The sequence below is a fragment of the Papio anubis genome, chromosome 3 (genome assembly GCF_008728515.1).
Source record: "Papio anubis isolate 15944 chromosome 3, Panubis1.0, whole genome shotgun sequence".
Taxonomy (NCBI): Eukaryota; Metazoa; Chordata; class Mammalia; order Primates; family Cercopithecidae; genus Papio; species Papio anubis.
This window is the reverse complement of record NC_044978.1, coordinates 70,688,072-70,707,449: the sequence shown is the minus strand read 5'-3', so window position 1 is coordinate 70,707,449 and position 19,378 is coordinate 70,688,072. Positions and strand designations below refer to the sequence as shown.

Sequence of the window (19,378 nt, the reverse complement as noted above, 5' to 3'; positions counted from 1 at the left end):
AAAATAAGCCTTAAGAAGCAGCAGGCCAGGCATGGTGGCTCTCTCCTGTAAACCCAGTGTTTTGGGAGGTGGAGGCAGGAGAGTTGCTTGAGCTCAGTAGTTTGAAATCACAATGACCTGTGACTGTGTGACTGTGCCACTGCACTCCAGTTTAGACAACAGAGTAAGACCCTGTCTATATTTTAAAAACAAAAAAAATGCAGCAAAGCAGCAGGAAACTTTTTTTTTCCCCTGTGGGCGAGTTTTCTAAAAAATGTCAAAGACTCAATAGATTGTTTTGTTCAAAATATTAAAACTGAAACATAGTTTCCCTGTAACTATTTATCTTATTCCTTTTAAATTGAAAAGAAAAGCAATACAATAGTAAGAAATTGTTATAGTAAAGATAAAAGTTTTAAGACACCCTCCTTCATTCTGTTCCACAAGTACATAAAGGACTAAATATTTCACTTCGTGGACCAGTGTAAGAGAGCTGGGATTCAAAGCCACTCATGCATCTAAAAAAATTGTTGCATCGAGGTTATTAGATATTTCCTTTTATGCCTTGGGTTGTAAAATTTCAACAATTACAAGAACGTTAAAGTGATGTAGAACAAGATACAATAATTCCTAAAACTGAAACGAAAAAGAAGCATGCTTAGTGACCTTGCATCTTTGAACTAAAGTGGAACAATAATGGGCCTTGTCTCAGCAAAGGCAAGCAGGGGAACCGCCTCCACCACCATAGAATGTTGATCTATGTAAAACACAGACAGAGGTTTGAAAGAGGCAGGCTGGAGACTCACTGTCTCATCAGAGCTGCTGTGGATTATTTTAGAATTTTCACATTTTACAGTTTCCCTCCGGGTTTCCCTAACTTTTTTTTTTTTTTTTTTTTTGAGACTGAGTCTGGCTCTGTCGCCCAGGCTGGAGTGCAGTGGCCGGATCTCAGCTCACTGCAAGCTCCGCCTCCCGGGTTTACGCCATTCTCCTGCCTCAGCCTCCGTAGTAGCTGGGACTACAGGCGCCCACCACCTCGCCCGGCTAGTTTTTTGTATTTTTTAGTAGAGACGGGGTTTCACCGTGTTAGCCAGGATGGTCTCGATCTCCTGACCTTGTGATCCGCCCGTCTCAGCCTCCCAAAGTGCTGGGATTACAGGCTTGAGCCACCGCGCCCGGCTTTCCCTAACTTTAATGCACTAAAGTTTAAGCTGATTGTATCAGTGGCAAAACATTGCTTTATCTGTATAATTAAGTTACCAAATTGGGAGATTTTCAAAGAGCTATTGTCTTCATGCAGTCACATCTTTAGTTGAGGCTTCCAGAAAACAGTATTTTCCTATTCTAAATTCCTGTGAGGTAGGCATATTACTATTCTAATTTTATGGAAGAGGCTTAGAGTGGGTCAGTGACTTGTCTAAGGTTCCATGGTAGGTGACAGAGACAGGATCTGACCCAGAACTGACTCTAAAACCCTTGGTGTCTTTACACCTAGGACTTGCTGCCTCACTTTGGATGCTTACACTTTTTCGCCACTATAATCCAAGTTACAATCAAAATATTTTTAGTAACATGTTTGATTATTTATCCTTAGAAGAAATTCCTAGAAACAGAAGTATCATTCAGAAGGCTCTCACCTCTTACTACACCGAAAGAGATCAGAGCCCGGTTCAAATCTTGACCTCCAAAGCTAAGCTGCCTGTACTTACAGCTTCACTAGCTGTACATCCTTGGATTAGTTAATTCATCTGAGTTCCCCATCTATATGATACAGTTAATATTAATACTTAACTCAGAACTATTGAGAAAATCAAATGAGTTAAGACATTTAAAGTCTGGCACATAGTCGGTTATAACTATGTCACCAAATTACCCTTGAGACAGTTGATACGCATTTGCATTCCCTAATAGCAAGTGTTTTTTATTATGTTAAGCCACGAAAATTTTGCATTTAATTTACTCCTCTGGCTCATATGATCTCAGGTATGCATGCCCAATTTCTGACCTATTTCTGGTTCTTAGGTTCCTAACTCTTGTCCCAAAAAGCCTCCTTCTTTTAATGTTCTCAGAGCTAATCACTCTCTACCATTCTAAAACTAACACCTTCTGCCCATATCCTTCCATCACAGTTGTACAGATTGTCTGCAATAAGACCTTGAATGATTTTCAGGCTTTTGATCAGTTTCTACCCTCTGAAGACCTTAGAGCAGTCTGCAGGATGTCTCCGGTTTTAGCCTTGTCACAGAGTTCACTGGTTTCCCCAAATCAGCAATGATTTCCAAGGTTCCATTTGTAACCAGGTGTACTAGGCTTCATTCTGTATTTATCTGGCATTTATTTAGCATGTGTTTACTGAGTATCTCTTACGTGCTAGCACTGTGCTAAGTGTTGGCAATAGAGAATGAGGTAAGCACAGTTCCAGTCTTCCAGGAGCTTGCAGTGTAGTCTAATCATGTCCCCACCATTGTCTCTAACATGTCAATTAGCTGTAATTCTAGGGAAGGAAGCAATCTTTGGAGCACACAGACAATGCACCAGGATATAATGTTGCTCCCTGAGGCTCCAAAAGGAACCTGAATTCCATAAAGCCATTCCAGGCTAGAGGTGGAATGCTAGGTTCACAATAGCATTCCTTTGTCCTCAACCTGTTTCAAAGCCTCAGACATTTCCTCACATTTCCAGAGGCCTTCTCATTTGTTCTCATGACCTCAGACATCTCACTGATCATATCTTGCCCTCTCCTTCTCCTCTGGGTTAGTGCCCTGAGGAAGCTATCCCTAAGCCCTTAAAGGAGAAGTCCTACTTTATTCCTGCTGAAGTTGTAGAAACCACTCTTCCCTCACTTTAGTGATAAACTCTGATATATGGATTTCAAACAGTAATGAAATTAAGTTTTCATTTGCTGATTGGTTGGTGGGAAGAGTTTTTCATATCCATTCACTGTCCTCTCTTTCCAGAACTCATATGTGGGTCTGTGTGGCTGGCATGAATCCCAACTGGGAGCCCCACCCCACCTCAAAATTCTCTCCCCTGGCAGGCCTCAGCAAGACCTTGAGATATGCCCAGACATGTCTGAGTTCTAGCGTAAGCCTAGTTTATTCTAAAGGTAGGAACTTCACTCTACGTGTTTAAAATGACTGTACATTAAAAACTGTATAGGAATAATTATACCAAACTTCTTAAAGGAATTGTGTTGGGTGTAGTGGTATTACGTGTGAAATTTGTCCTTATTTTCTACATTTTCTAATGTTGTGTCATGTAATTTGGCTTTTATCATGCAAAAAAAAATATATATATATATATATAGCCGTACTGAAGAAAGGCATTGTGCTTCTGGAAAAGCATGCTCTCTCTGGCAAGGCTTCAGCTGTTCTGGGCAGACATGAGTCTGTATTCCAGGGCTGGAGCAGTGTCGGTGATCCAGCCCATCTGTTACAGGCTGAGGTTTTGGATAGAACTCCAGTTGTTCTAGTCAGGAAAAGGAGTGCTAGACAGGGAAACAGAGGCAGAAAATCAATTTTACACGTTCTGGGAACATATCTCTGATGAAGGAAACCAAAATATTCTCTCTAAAATACTGGGGATTGTTAAGCTAAAATTAAGGTTGCAATGCAGGAGTACACTGTGACCCTCCCCTCTGCCTTTCCCACCTGAAGATGGGCTCCTTTGTTTATCAGCTCAGAAACAGGACTCAGAGGTGCCAGAGGATCTAGGAGCAGACTTTCCTTTCCCCATAAATTTACCTTCCTACATTTTTTTTGCCTTATGGAAACCTGAACATACTCTTCTATTACATCATGTTTAGCCTAAAGCTGCCTCCTTACATATTTTAAGTTCAGTCTAAAGGTTTCTCTGTACATAGTGAACTATAACTTAAATGGAGGTGTACACAGTCTAAAGCCTATGCTTGTGCAGTCACTGAGTTTTAGCCAAAGGGGGCCAACTGTTGAAACCATGTTCAATAAGGTAAATGCCAAGGTGTAACCAACCTAGCTGTTTCCTATTGCACTTCCGTTTTCTGTATGTCACTTTCCTTTTCCGTCTGTAAGTCTCCCTGGCTCAGGAGGCTGCCTGATTTGCGAATTGTTCTTTGATCAATTAAACTCTGTTAAATTTAATTTGGCTAAGGTTTTTCTTTTAACATTTCTTTGTCTTGTCACTACATAGGATTTATGGGCCATTGTTAAAATACCATTTCAGCAAGGCCTCTAAAACACTACCTTGAAAGATAAATATGTTTGCCCTGAGGCCTCTCCCACATAATAGGTACAAATGTTAGCAAAACTCTGCTTATTTTTCTTTTGTTAATCTGACTTCAGGAGAGTACCTCAACCAAGAACCTAAGAAAAAGAAAAGAAATTCTATTTTCTCCCCTACGATAGCATGATAGATCAATTAGCAAAAGAACTAATTCCAACTCTCATCAGTCAGTAGGATGTATTTCTTGACTGGTTAAGAGTGGCTTGGGACTTGCCGGTGGTAACCTTCAGAGACTCTAGCCTGTGGGAAGAGTCTCATTTTCACTCTTGAATAAGAAGCCCTAGTTATTTCCTGATCCCTTTACAACTTAATCTCATACACAGAGACAAAAGCGCTGGGAAGCACAGTGTTTGCTGAGTTGCTCTGTCTTCTGAATATGTTTTAAGCCTTCCTTCAATGGTTTGTCAGAAAAAGTAATTCTTATTTATTATTTTTTTGAAACAGGATTTTGCTTTGTCACCCAGGCTGGAGTACAGTGGCACAATCATGGCTCACTGCACCCTCACTCTCCCAGGTTCAAGCAATCCTCCCACCTCAACCTCCTGAGTAACTGGGATTACAGGCACGCACCATCATGCCCAACTGATTTTTTTTTTTTTTTTTTTTTTGTAGAAATGGTGCCTTGCCATGTTGCCCAGGCTGGTCTCAAACTCCTGGGCTCAAGTGATCCTCCTGCCTTGGCCTCTCAAAGTGCTGGGATCAGGCATGAGCCATTGTGCCTGGCCCAGAAAAAAAATTCTTATTTACTACAGTCTAATTTTTTTCATTTTAATGCCCCCTCTATTTAACTGTACTAGAACTTCAGACAAGAAATAAGGATACTATTAGCAGCCTGTGCTAAATGTGGTAGTAGGATGACTTGATAATTTTACTATATTTTAGAATGATCCACAGTTACAGTGTTTTTAATATATCTATTATCTCATTTATGTTGGAATAGGAATGACTACATAAAACTTCTTAAAGGGACTGTGTTGGGAGCAGTGGTATTACGTGTGAAATTTATCCTTCTTTTTTAAATTTTCTAATTTTATAAATTATTATCTAATTTATGTATTAAGCCTTTATCATTTATATCAATTTTTTTTTCTTTTTATGAAGAGTAGCTGTATATGTTAATTTCATATGAGTCATTTATTTCTTTTCTGTTTGTAACTTTCCCGGTCTATGCAGATTGTTTTGAAATTCTGAAAAATTTATATATTTATTATAAAGCAAAACCTAATTATTGCAGAAAAGGTAATAAATGCAGAACATTAACAATTTAAATAATCCATAATTCTACCACAATGGCAAATCATTTATATATGTGTGCATCGTTCAGTTTAGTGTTTTGTTTTGTTTTTTTTTTTTCCTTTAGGATGCAGCAATCCTTTATTTTTACACACTTTGACAAGGAGGTTTTCTGTAAACAACCTTTCCAGTGGAGAACAGAGAACATGAAATCAGCGCCCAGATGTCAGCAGCTGCTCTGCTCAGGGCTGAGGCTCCCCCTTGCCCACGTGGTGAGGTGGAGGGGTGCACTTCCCTTCCTTTATCAGCTTATCCTGCTGCTTCCTGATGGGACTCATGTCTCATCGTTTTCTGCAGAAGTGTACGCTCTATGAAATCATCATATTCTACCTTGCACTCTTTCTCTGCCCAGATACTACCGATTCCATGTGCACATTCTATCCATTCTTTTTCAAAACCATGACATCGACCAGGAATCTTGTAGGGCTGTTCAGCACTTTGGACTGTCAACCATCGATCTATGTTAAGGCCAAACCTTTTCTGCACATCCAAGAAAGGCATGGCGATCTGATGCTCGTGCCCCTGTCTCTTCTCTAGTTTAGTGGTGTTTAAAAATCACAATATAATTACTGGATTTACTGGCTAAGCAAGGCTCAGCATGCTCGCCATGCTCATAACGTTCTTCTAAGTGATTTCTTTCACCTAAATTACTCTCCTGCTACTGTATGACCTGCTCGTTAGCTAGATTTGTTTGGTCAGAATAGGCACTGCCCTCAAAAGCAAGGGGGTAGGCATAGTAATGGTCACTTCAAAGATCTCCATCTGAATCCCTGGAAACTGTTAATATGTTATGTTACATGCAAAAGGGAATTAAGATTGCAGACAGAATTAAGGTTGCTGATCAGTTGACAGATTATCCTGGATTATCCAGGTAGATTCAATGTATCCACAAGGTTCCTTAAAAGTGGAAGGGAGAGGTCGAAAATGAGAGTCAGAAAGAGATATGATGCTGAAAGTAGGGTCAGAGAGATGCTAAGTTGCTGGCTTTGGCGTCGGAGAAGGGTAGCCATGAGTCAAGGGATGCAGGTGACCTCTAGCAGTTGAAAAGGCAAAGGAACAGATTTTCTCCTATGGCCTCCAGAAGGGAATGCTGCCCTGTTCACACCTCGATTTTAGCAGAGAGAGCCCCCATGTGAGACTTCTGAACTACAGAATTGTGGTTGTTTTAAACTACTAAGTTTGTGGTAATTTGTTACGGCAGTAATAGGAAACTGAATTCCTTCTTTCCTTCTCTCTCAAAAAGTAAGGGCTCCTCAGTTCTGGGCACTGTATTAGATGCTGGGGCATGATGCTAGATGCAAGAAACAGCAGTGAAGGAACTAACAGAAGGAAACAGAGCAGAGAAAAAAAGAATTAATGCCACCCGTAATTCCACAGTTTAGCAATCTATTGGAATAGCTGCAGCCTCTCTGCCTCTTGCTTTACTATAAGGAGAGAGTTCTCTACATCACTCACATTTCTTTATATCTTTCGAGAAGCACCTGACTGCCTTTGTTCAAGACTATCTTCGCAAGGATGTCTGTAGGGTAGACATCAGAATATACAGAATAACAAATAAAATATAGGCCAGAAAAAAATGATGTTGATATAATGGCAAAAAAAAAATAATTTCACAATGGAATCGTTCATTTTATATGTATAAAAGCAAGTTAGGTGGGGTGCGGTAATCCTAGGACTTTGGGAGGCCGAGGTGGATGGATCACTTGAGGTCAGGAGCTTGAGACCAGTCTGGTCAACATGGTGAAATCCTGTCATTACTGAAAATACAAAAATTAGCCAGGCATGGTGGCGCATGCTTGTAATCCCAGCTTCTTGGGAAGCTGGAGTGTGAGGCTTGCTTAAATCCAGGAAGTGTAGGTTGCAGTGAGCTGAGATTGCACCACTGCACTCCAGGCAGGGCGACAGAGCAAGACTCCATCTCAAAATAAATAAATAAATAAACAAATAAAAGCAAGTTAGATGAATTTAAAATCTTGATTATAAAATGTGAGAATAAGTTTAGTAAAGATAAAAATAGGAAAAACTAGAAACGTTAACTAAGCTATTGTATTAGTCTATTCTCATGCTGCTAATAAAAACATACCTGAGACTGGGTAATTTATAAAGGAAAGAGGTTTAATTGACTCACAGTTCAGCATGGCTGGGGAGGCCTCAGGAAATTTACAATCATGGCGGAAGCCCAAAGGAAAGCAAGACACCTTCTTTACAAGGCAGCAGGAAGGAGAAATCCAAGCAGGGGAAACAGCAGACACTTATAAAACCACCACATCTGTGAGACTCACTCATTATTATGAGAGCAGCATGGGGAACCTCTCCCATGATTCAATTACCTCCACCAGGTTCTGCCCTTCACATGTGGGTATTACGGGGATTATAATTCAAAGTGAGATTTGGGTGGAGACACAGAGTCAAACCATATCAGAAAGTTGAGGAATTACCTGGTTTTTGGAGTTGGCTCTGAAAATATTTTCTGGTTGGAAAACCAAGTAGAATGCAAGCTTATATATTGTGATTATATTTCTATTTAATATTTCTTCAGAGCTGAAACATTGGTGTTGAAATGGTGGGATGAAAACTGAAGAAGTATGTGCCTTACAACAACAAGAAAAATACCTAACTAAAATACTTGGGTAAAACTTTTGAAATGTCATACTGAAATTATGACTTCTCATGTATTTGATAAATTACTTTTAAACAAAGTAATTCCTGAAGCACTGAAAGAAGCAATGCCTTTGGTGTTTGACTATGTTTATTTATCTACTTTCAGATGTAATATCTGTAAGCTTTCAGAAAAATAATCATTGAAAGATATCAAGTAATAAACATCTACCAAATAAAGCAGAAAAGAATTTTAGAGTGCTTTTTGTTTCTTTACATTGATTCCACAAATGTGATGTTCATCTGATTTCCTTTTAAGTGTTCCTACATCAGTAAGTGAAATAAAACAGTTCAGAACATTTACTCTGGTTTATTTAAACAAAAGATTTGCAAATATAAAGTTAAGCTTAAAAGGCATTTTTCCTTTTCTATCCAGGAAAGTTATGCATTATTAAAATTTCCCCCATGATCATCATAGGAAATAAAAGAAATAAAAAAATCACATGAAGTTCCACCATCCCAAGATAAACACTGTTATATTTTGCACTATTTCCTTCTAGTTTTTTGGGATCATATATTTTATATGGCATCATATAGCAAAATATAATACACAGCCTGATTTTTCACTGTAAAAGTAGTATATTCTATTGTAGAAAATTTAGAAAAATTATAACATAGATAAAAATTATTAAAATACATAATTGGGTTAATGACTTAAATCAAATTTACTATCAACTATGAAAAGTTCACCAGGTAAATTAATCAGTTTCACTAATTTATAATTCTCTACATTTTCCTAACTTATTAGAAAAAACATTAAATAAATAACACTGGAAGGCTATAAAAGCCATATGTAATTTTCCATCAACTTTTCCAAAAGTGGGAAAAAATCCTAACTACTAGAAAGATTGATTGGATTGTCAAAAATGTACAAAACTCAGCTATATAAACTGAGAAACTTAGTCACAAATAGATTTGTATTATAATAGTGTTCATTTTCAAAATATTGAAACAAGATAGAAAATAAGTAAAAGTAAACAAAGAAAAAGCACTTCCACTGAACTAGTGTAAGGACAGATTGCTACTACCAAACAGTTTTAGGCTTCAAAGTTGGCATATATCTTTCCTAATAGTATACCTTAAGGCAGTAAGGTAGATCTGCTCTTATCTTAGGAAAAACCATTGTATCCTCATAGAAATTAATAGGTGTTTTGAGAAAAAATAAAGTGTATGTGGCCAAACATGTTTAAGAAAAGTTTTCTATTTTTGTTTTCTCCTAGAAACACAAAGAATGATAGCATATTAAAGACGGAAACATTAAGTATCAAGTGTAATTTTATTTCAGAATTTCTCAGATTTATTTGATAAAGGGATTCATTTTTTTTCCCCCTCTAAAGATGATGATCTTACAAAGATAAAGTCCTGGATAATCCAGTTTGGGAAATTCACACAGCCCAATAGATACCTACTCAGGGTCTCATCCTTTAAAGATTGTCTGAGTAGTTTGTGATTCATTGCTCTGGAATAATCTCGTTTGATCTCTAATTTAATGTCTTATAGGTCACTCCATAGTTACTTCCAAGTATTCTCTTCTACTTACCTGTCACCTTTCTATGTCTGCCTGACTCCTGGCATGCTTTAAGTACTAATAAATGCAGACAGACATTTCAGAATTCCAAATATAAATCACATTTACTAATAATAACAGTAATGATAGAATAATAATAATAATAATAATAATGTCATAAAAAAATCTCCAGAGATCTTCCCTGAGTCTTCCCTACTTTTTGAAGAGCCATACCACTTTATCTTCTTTTATTCCTTCTAAATGCTTCATAAAAGAGGAAGCCTCATTATGTTCTAGAACTAATTTCACCTCCAGAGGCTGGAAAAGTTCTTTCTTTTGAAAAATTACAAAGCATTAATTCAGAGTTTTTCAATCATGCTTTTGAGGCACACATAGTTGTTAAGCGTGTTGGAAACAGCATCTTCCTCATCCCCTAGTGGGGTCGTACAAGACCTATAAGCAGGGCACTTGCCTCTGGCTACAGGCAACTTCACTGGATTTTCTCAGGATGCCTTAGAAATATCTTTCAATGTTGCCAGGGTATGAGAAATGGTGGAAAGACATACATTAGTATGCTCAAAACATTTGTATACTGACCCACTTTCCCTTAAGCTGGAAAAGGACTAGAATTCATTGAATAAAGAAATCACAAAATTCATAAACAAGAAACATATTATATATATTTAAATAATAGGAACAATTTTTATTGGCTCTCATTTTAATATAGCTATTGAACTATGACTTAAAGGACATTGTTTAAAATATTGGTAATGAAAATCATATTGTTCCTAAAATATAAAAACACCATAGAAGGCCGGGCGCGGTGGCTCAAGCCTGTAATCCCAGCACTTTGGGAGGCCGAGACGGGCGGATCACGAGGTCAGGAGATCGAGACTATCCTGGCTAATCTGGTGAAACCCTGTCTCTACTAAAAAACACCAAAAAAACCCACAAAAAAACAAAAAACAAAAAAACTAGCTGGGCGAGGTGGCGGGCTCCTCTAGTCCCAGCTACTCGGGAAGCTGAGGCAGGAGAATGGTGTAAACCCGGGAGGCGGAGCTTGCAGTGAGCTGAGATCCAGCCACTGCACTCCAGCCTGGGTGACAAAGCAAGACTCTGTCTCAACAACAACAACCAAACAACCAAACAAACAAAAAACTATAGAAAAAGGTAGTTATAGGGAATCTTTCTTTTTAAACCAAGAGAAAAATCCATGAAAACTATATGAAACTGGATATAAAATAGTGTCATTTGAATATTGTAGTCCACAGGATTCAACCTTCATTCAATTGTACAGCCAAATTGCTATGATTTATTAAGTACAATATGTCCATATATGACTTAATATCTAAAAGACTTATTTTTAAAGAGCCTAAGATTAATACCAAGAACACAAAACAGTCAAATAACGCAGTATGTTAAGCACGGCAGAGCAGCATTTAATAGCTATGCAGTAATTTGTCGTATATCGCTTGCATAACAATTAATCACAGGGAACATTTTATTGATAAATAAAAGGTTTTGTCAGTGAGTACATGCAATGAAATAATACAAGAACAAAAAAACCTGATAGTTTTTAAACTACTGCCTGACAGATTACCTGAAACTAAATAAAAAACAAGCTTTTGTCAGGATACTTGTGTTTTCCAGATTTACAGAGCCATTCTCTTTGAATATTAAATAACCATAATTTTAAATCTCTACTCCTCTCCTAGACTGATTACTGGAGGCAAATTAATTTCAGATTAATTTTTAACACTTTTGATGGAGGAAAATACCTAAAGCAAGAATTTGTATTAATCACATATCCATCTATCTTCTACACAAGGCCATTCAAATTCTCCCAGAATGTTTTAAAACCAGTATTTTCTTTTGCTGAGAACATTACCTAAATATTCCTCCCCAAATTAGGGCACACATGCATTATCTGTGAGTCATACAGCCCTCAAATACACAGATTTCAGATTCCATCATCATTATGAGTCCGTACAATGCCCCTCGTTTTATTTCATTATTTTTTCCCCTTTGTCCTATTCATTCTCGTATACATGCTCTTTCCGGTCAGAGATATTCACATTAACATATCCAATATATTTCCTTAGGCATCTGAAAATACAGCCCTGAGATATAATACATGGTTGTTTTCTGTGTATTTGTATATTTTGAATATATAAAAATTGTTTTTTTCTATAGAATTCATTCCATATTTCCAAGATCCATCTACATTCCTATATATAAAAATGGTTAACTACTTCTTCCTGTATTTTATCCCATTGTGTGTACATGCTATGCATTCTGATTAGCCATTTCCCTAGGGATGGACATTAAACTGCCTCTAACTTCTTGCTAACACAAATAATGCTAGGATACCACACTCCAAAATATCCCCTTAAGGATTTGTACACAATATAAACCCAGGTGAGGGACTGATATATATACAGAATTATATGAATAATTAATTTCACTAGGTATTGTGAGTTACACTTCCACCAACAGAGATTTCTGATTTCTCGACATCCAAGCCAGCACTTAGTATTAGCTGACTTTGTAATTTTTAGCAATTCTTTGTTGACTTAATTTGAATTTCTATGATTACAAGTGAAGTTGATTACAAGTGAAGTTGAACATCACTTCATATACATTTTGGCTATTTAGAATTCCCCTCCCATGAATTGTCTATTTTAGTCCTTGTTCAATTTTTGAGTTTCCTTATAGATTTTAGTAGTTCCTTATATGGTCTACATGTTAATCACTTTTTAGTGTTACACTTTAAAAACATCTCCTGCTAATGTGTGTGCAACAAGTCTGTTAAGTTTGTCTATCATATCTTCTTTGTAAGGAAATATTCAGTTTTAATATGATCATATCCATCAATTTCCACCACCTACCTTTAAGGTTTGTACTTTTTGGGTCTTGTTTAAAAATCCTTTCCCATCCCAAGTTCACAAAGAAAGCTTCATGTATTTTACTAACTTCAGAGTGTTGCCTTTTATAGTTAGGTTTTTAATCCATTCAAAATTTATTTTTGTATTTGGAGTGTGGTAAGAATCTAAGTTTATTTTTTCCTATGTGTTGAGCCACTAAATAATCTGTCTTTCCCCTATAGTTATGATGCTAATTTCTATTATATTCCACATTCTCATATATAACATAGGCTTGTTTACTGGTTTTCTGTTCTGTTACATCAATTTTTTTGTCCACTCCTATACTGGTATCATACAATTTTTATTGCTATGGTTTTATAATATGTCTTAATATATTCAACAAGACAAGTTCCCTCTGTTTGCTCTTCTTTTTAAAAAATTCATCGTATTTATTTGTGGTCTATTATTATTCTATGCACATTTTATAAGCTAATTAATTGTCTAGTTCGTCACAAAATTTTGATGAAATTTTCATTAAAACTGCATTGAATTTATAGATTAATTCAGGAAGAATAATATTTTTTACAATATTAATTTATCCCATTCGTGAACATGGTACTTTTCTCTTTTTACCCATATCTTGTTTTATGTCCTTTAATAGAGCTTGAAAAACTCTCTGTGAAGGATGCGTTCATTCATTAGTTTATATCCTATGTACTTTGTAGTTGTTATTGCTATCGTGAATGAAATTGCATTTTATACTAATTTCCAGTTGGTCACTGCTGATACAGAAGAATGTTACTGATTTTTATATGGAATTTAAATGAATTAATATACATAAATATTTATAAAATTTCTTATATACTAATTAAGTAAATGCTATATGTGTTCACTACTGTTTTGTTGCCTATCATCAATGTTGCATCTCCACAGCCTTTCTGAGCACTCCTATTAGTTCTAACAGTTTGTCTATTGATTCAATTGGGTCCTCTGGTATAGGATCTAATAATCTGCAAACAGTGAAAGGGTTGGGTTGTCCATTCTATCCAATCCTTATACTTCCTATTTTTTTGGAAGGAAAAAATACTGTGTTGACTGAGAACCCCTCACCATACTCAATGGAAGCCATGATAACAAGACTCTTTCTTGTCCCTAAAGATTGATATGTCACAATTTTTTTTCCGAAGTTTGCTAATAGATATTCATTAAAAGCTTTTGTTAAGGCCAGGAGCGGTGATCCCAGCACTTTGGGAGGCCAAGGTGGGCAGATCACCTGAGGTTGGGAGTTCGAGACCAGCCTGACCAAGGTGGTGAAACCCTGTCTCTACTAAAAATACAAAAATTAGCCAGGCGTAGTGGTGGGTGTCTTTAGTTCCAGCTACTCTGGAGGCTGAGGCAGGAGAATTGCTTGAACCCGGGAGGTGGCGGTTGCAGTGAGCCGAGATCATGCCACTGCGCTCCAGCCTGGGTGACAGAGTGAGAATTCCATCTCAAAAAAAAAAAAAAGTTTTTGTCAAATTAAAAAATTATCTTTTATTCATATTTTTCTAACACTTTAAACTATCTCATAATTAGATGTTAAACATTATCAAATGGTCTTTCTGTATATGGTGAGTCATTTTTCCCTCTTTAGTCTACTAATTTGATAAATTATATTATTATCTTTTCTGGTGATGAACCTCCTTACATTTCTGGAATAAATTTTACATTGCCATATTTTATTAAAACACGGTTGAAATAAGCGAATATTTATTTAGAATTTCACATTTTTGCTCATAAGTGAGCTAATAACTCACTTATGGCTAACAAGTAGCTAATAACTTTCTTTTTTTGTACTGTCCTAATCCAGTGGTTGTCTGAAGATTATAATTAACTTCTTAAAATGAATTGAGAGTTGAAGATTTAAAACGAGTTGTGCAGCTGTCCTTCACTTTCTTTTTTTCTGGAACACTTTGTATAAACTAGACTTATCTCTTCTGGGAAAGTTTTGAAGAACCCATCTTTAAAACAATCTGATCATGTGGATTATTTTTATAATCTGCTTTATAACATATAGAGGCTGAAAGTAAAATCTACATGTTTTAGATTCTCTAGCAGTTAGGATTCTGAATGTAATTTAGGTTCTGTTAATAATATTCACTTGAGGGAGATTTTGATTCAAGATTGAATTATGAGGAAACAGGGTACAGTACATTTGGTTTTATCGTATAGATTGTGGCAGTGGCAGTGTGATACTAAAACCAGTACTGCTGGTGGCAAATTCCTGATCATAATAGTGGCTGCAGTTCTCTTAGTTGTCCAGTTCTGCTGGGTTTTGGAGATCATTCTTGGAAACTCAGTCAGAGTCTGTTACTTAAGTCTATCTAGTACTTCTGTGATGTATCTACATTTCCTTTCTAAATTTTCTTTATTTATTTTCTTTTGAGGCAGGGTCTCACTCTGTCGCCCAGCAGCGTTGATCACAGCTCACTGTCACCTCCACTCCACGGGCTCAAGCCATTCTCCCACCTCACCCCCGCCCCCCTCCCCGAGCAGCTGGGCCTACAGGCGCACACCACCACGCCCACCTAATGTTTTTGTGTGTATTTTTTGTAGAGATGGGGTTTTGCCATGTTGCCCAGGCAGGTTTCAAACTCTTGAGCTCAAATAATCCGCCTTCCTAGGCCTCCCAAAGTGCTGGAATTACAGTTATGAGCCACCACGCTGGGCCTCATACATTTCTTAATAAAGTATTTTCAGATTATAATAGCTAGAGTATATTTGCTTAACTAGAATAAAGAACTTTGACCATAACAAATATTACCTGCACTGGAGGCCTGATGGGTGATTAGAAATCAATTTCATAGCTAACAGGCAATTTAAGTTTTCTACTTCTTCTCAGGCAAATTATTCCTGGAAATTTATTTCTTTTTTCATTTAAGTTTTTCAATATTATTGCTATATAGTTCATTATTTTTGAAATCACTACTATTTCTATAGGTGATTCTCTTTTGGGGGTTGAATTTTAATTTTTTAGTTCTTTTATTCTTTGTATTAAGCAGGATGAGAGAGCGAGCGAGCGAGAGAGAGATAGAGGGAGAGAGAGAGAGAGATTTTTGTTTTATCTAGGCCCCAAGCTGATTGGATGGTGCCTGTCCGCATTGAGGGCAGACCTTTCTCGCTCAGTCCCTGACTCACATGCCAGTATCCTCTGGCAACATCTGTGAGGAGACACACCAGAGGTAATGCTTTACCAGCATTCTAAGTATTCCTTAATTCAGTTAAGCTGACATCTAAAATTAACCATCACAATTTGCTTGATCAACTTTGTCAGATATGTGTACATTTTAAAAATTTCTTCAAAGAAATTAAATTGTTAAATTATCTCTAATTTTTTCTTTACCATTTTATTTATTTTCTCTTAGTTGTATAATCTCGTCTCATCTTGTTTCTATATATTTATTCCTTTGTTTCCTTTTCTAGCTCTTTGAGCTTTATAGTTGCTTTATTTTTCTCAATCTTTCTTGTTTTTTGATAAATGTATTCATTCAGACTAAAGATTTTTTGAATTTCCCCTTTTTAATCCAAGGGATATTAATTACTTTCAATGCCTAGAGTTATAAGATTTTAAAAATCCACAGTTTTAGTGTTTATTATTTTCTTTTTTTGCGACAGAGTTTCGCTCTTGTCACCCAGGCTGGAGTGCAATGGCACGATATTGGCTCTCTGCAACCTCTGCCTCCTGGGTTCAAGTGATTCTCCTGCCTTAACCTCCTGAGTAGCTGGTATTACAGGCATGCAACACCACGCCCAGCTAATTTTTGTATTTTTAGTAGAAACGAGGTTTCACCATGTTGGCCAGGCTGGTCTCAAACTCCTGACCTCAAGTGAGCCACTCTCCTCGGCCTCCCAAAGTCCTAGGATTACAGGCATGAGCGACCGTGCCTGGCTTTAGTGTTTATTCTTAATTAAATCATATAATGATGAAAGAACATAATCTCCATTACATGAATTCTTTGAAATATATGAAGTTTTCTTTATGACTTCATTCATGGTGATTTTTGTGGATGTTCCATATGTGTTTTAAAAAATATGTATTCTCTGTTAAGATTCTATATCTTCCTTTATGAATTTTAGTTTATTAATGAGATAATGTTATATAGTTTTGATTATATTTTCTGGTAGGCTTGTTCCTTCAGTATTTAAGAAGGGTGGGTTAAAATCATTAACTTTAATTGACTTGTTGGTTTCTTCCCATAGTTCTGTCCACTACCTCCTATCACTCAGCAGTGATATACTGAAGGATGGCATAATCTCTATTAGTCTCTTCAAGGCATTCTCAACATGTTATTCTTTGATATGGATTTTTTTTCAATCTTAATATAAAAAATTTATTGCTATGTTTCAGATTTCACAAAGCAACTAGGCTTTAAGACATTACTACATGTGAAATTTCCATGTAGTATTAAAAAGAAACCAGGGGCCGGGCGCAGTGGCTCACGCCTGTAATCCTAGCACTTTGGGAAGCCGAGTCAGGTGGATCACCTGACGTCAGAAGTTTGAGACCAGTCTGACCAACATGGTAAAAACCTGTCTCTACTAAAAATACAAAATCAACTGGGCGTAGTGGCACATGCCTGTAATTCCAGCTACTCGGTAGGCTGAGGCGGAAGAATTGCTCAGACTTGGGAGGCAGAGGTTGCAGGGAGCCAAGATTGTGCCACTGCACTCTAGCCTGGGCAATAAGAGCAAAACTCCACCTCAACAACAACAAAAAAAAAAAAAAAAGAAAGAAAGAAAAGAAAAGAAAGAAAAAAGAAACCAGGCACTCCCTAGACAAGCATTACTGAGCTGAGTAAGACCTCTTCTCTTATTCTAAAAGCAGCAGCCCAAGATGCTATTAACTACCCTTTTGCCCATCTTCCTTTTGATGATATAAGCATATTAGCAACAAACAATTATCTGAAATGAACATTAAAGTTTTAAAGGTATAAATCCCTTTCCAAATATATATTCTGTTCGAGACCAAATTTTCTTCATATACTTCTACCAAAACAATATGAATAAATGCAAAATGCAAAACAACATAAATAAATGCAAATGAAAATGCAAAAAAAATCAATAAATGCACAGCAGAATGAATGCAGAAAAAGATATGAATCCAGCCACCTTTTATTAAGCTAGACATTAAATAGGTTTGAAAAAATGTAAAACAATGTCACTCTTCTTAAAAAAAAAGCTACCTTTGGAAAATATCGTTTTTTATAAAATATACTGCTTATGCTAACATGTAATAGAATATTTATTTTTAAATGAATTAACACAAAAGTATCTCAGTTTTTATCTTAACAATCGTTTTAATTTCTAATATGGTAAATAATGATTGCTATAATCCACATAAACATAAATTAAGCTCTTTGAGGTCCTCAGTTTTCAAGAGGGTAAAGTTGTCCTTGACCCAAATGTTTGAGAATCACTGAATTATTTCATTTCCTTTGAATTGCAATTGACGAATCTCTGATACAGTGTGGTTAGATGACTTGATTTAAGTCAGAAAGCTAATTCATTTTGATGACTTCAGAATTTTAAAAGCCTATTTTATATTTGTAAACAAACATTTTAATTTTATAAATTAAATGATTGATTTTGCTGAATTATTTTGCAGCATTATGGCTACTTATAGTAAAGAAATTACAAGGTTCTTTGGACATTTTAAAATCTTTGAAAAAATTCTACATAATGCATCCTATCAAACTATATTTATTGCAAGTCCCAGTTTCTTTGAGAAAGATGGATAATATCCATTCAGAATCAGAACTATGTCTTGGATAAGTCAGTAGTCCTTTCTCAGCTCTATTGTTTTGTTGAGTTCCGCAGGGTCTTAAGTAAATGAATGCTAATATCAGAAAATTTTTTCATTTCAAAATAAGGAATGTGTCTGTAATGTTCTATTTATATAATACATAAAACACATAAACTTTATAACTTTATAAGCTTATAAGGCATATTTCCCTATTTTCTACTAAAGTTTTGAGGCTATCCTGAGATATTTAGGTGTCATATTCTAAAAACACAATTTAAAATGATTTGAGACAATTCTTCAGCCTAAACTCCAAATTTGTCTTTAGACGTAACTGCAGCACAATCCCCAAAATTAATTAGACATATGCACTATAACCCCTCTAGTAGCTCCAAGAATTTGGCATCCTTCGTGGCACAAAATCTTTTGATGCCATCATGTAATGAGTGTGTTGTTCCACACCAATAGACACAAAAATCATACAGTACTTGGAATAAATAGAAACTGTTTTACATAGCATCTTGGTGAGGTAAGCTTGTATTAAATCCCTTTAACAAAACAAGAAACTAAGCTGTAGAGACCTGTTCAGGCTTGCCTAGGGTAAGTCACAGAATTACTGCTGAAGCTGAGGATACAAATTTACATAGTTTTTGGAGTTTGTGACCACACAATAATGGTATCCTCTCTTGCAGTTAGAATCAAGATATACTTGAGATATATTTTACTCTACATTATATTTGTGTACCTCAGGTAACATGAGTAAAGGACATGACTTAGTAGCAGGGGTTGAATTTATCCAGAAACTAGAATTCTCTTACACTTTTTCCTCTAATTAATTAGTGTGATTACAAATAGTTTATTTTGAGGACATGTTTAATCTACCAGTAGCTGAATACTCAAAAGGAAATTTGCTTTTTGAAAAAGAAAGAAGTGTTCCATATTTAATAAATATTAACTGAGTGACCACAATGTGCTGGGAGTTTGAGATGTAGGGCTGAACATGACAGGCAAGGTCACTGCTCTGACAGCTTACATTTG

General features: G+C 36.2%; 1 pseudogene; it reads right to left on the bottom strand.

Annotated features, from left to right (window-relative positions):
* Positions 1 to 4,940: 4,940 nt before the first annotated feature.
* On the bottom strand, positions 4,941 to 10,557 carry LOC101016913 (annotated as a pseudogene).
* Positions 10,558 to 19,378: the final 8,821 nt, after the last annotated feature.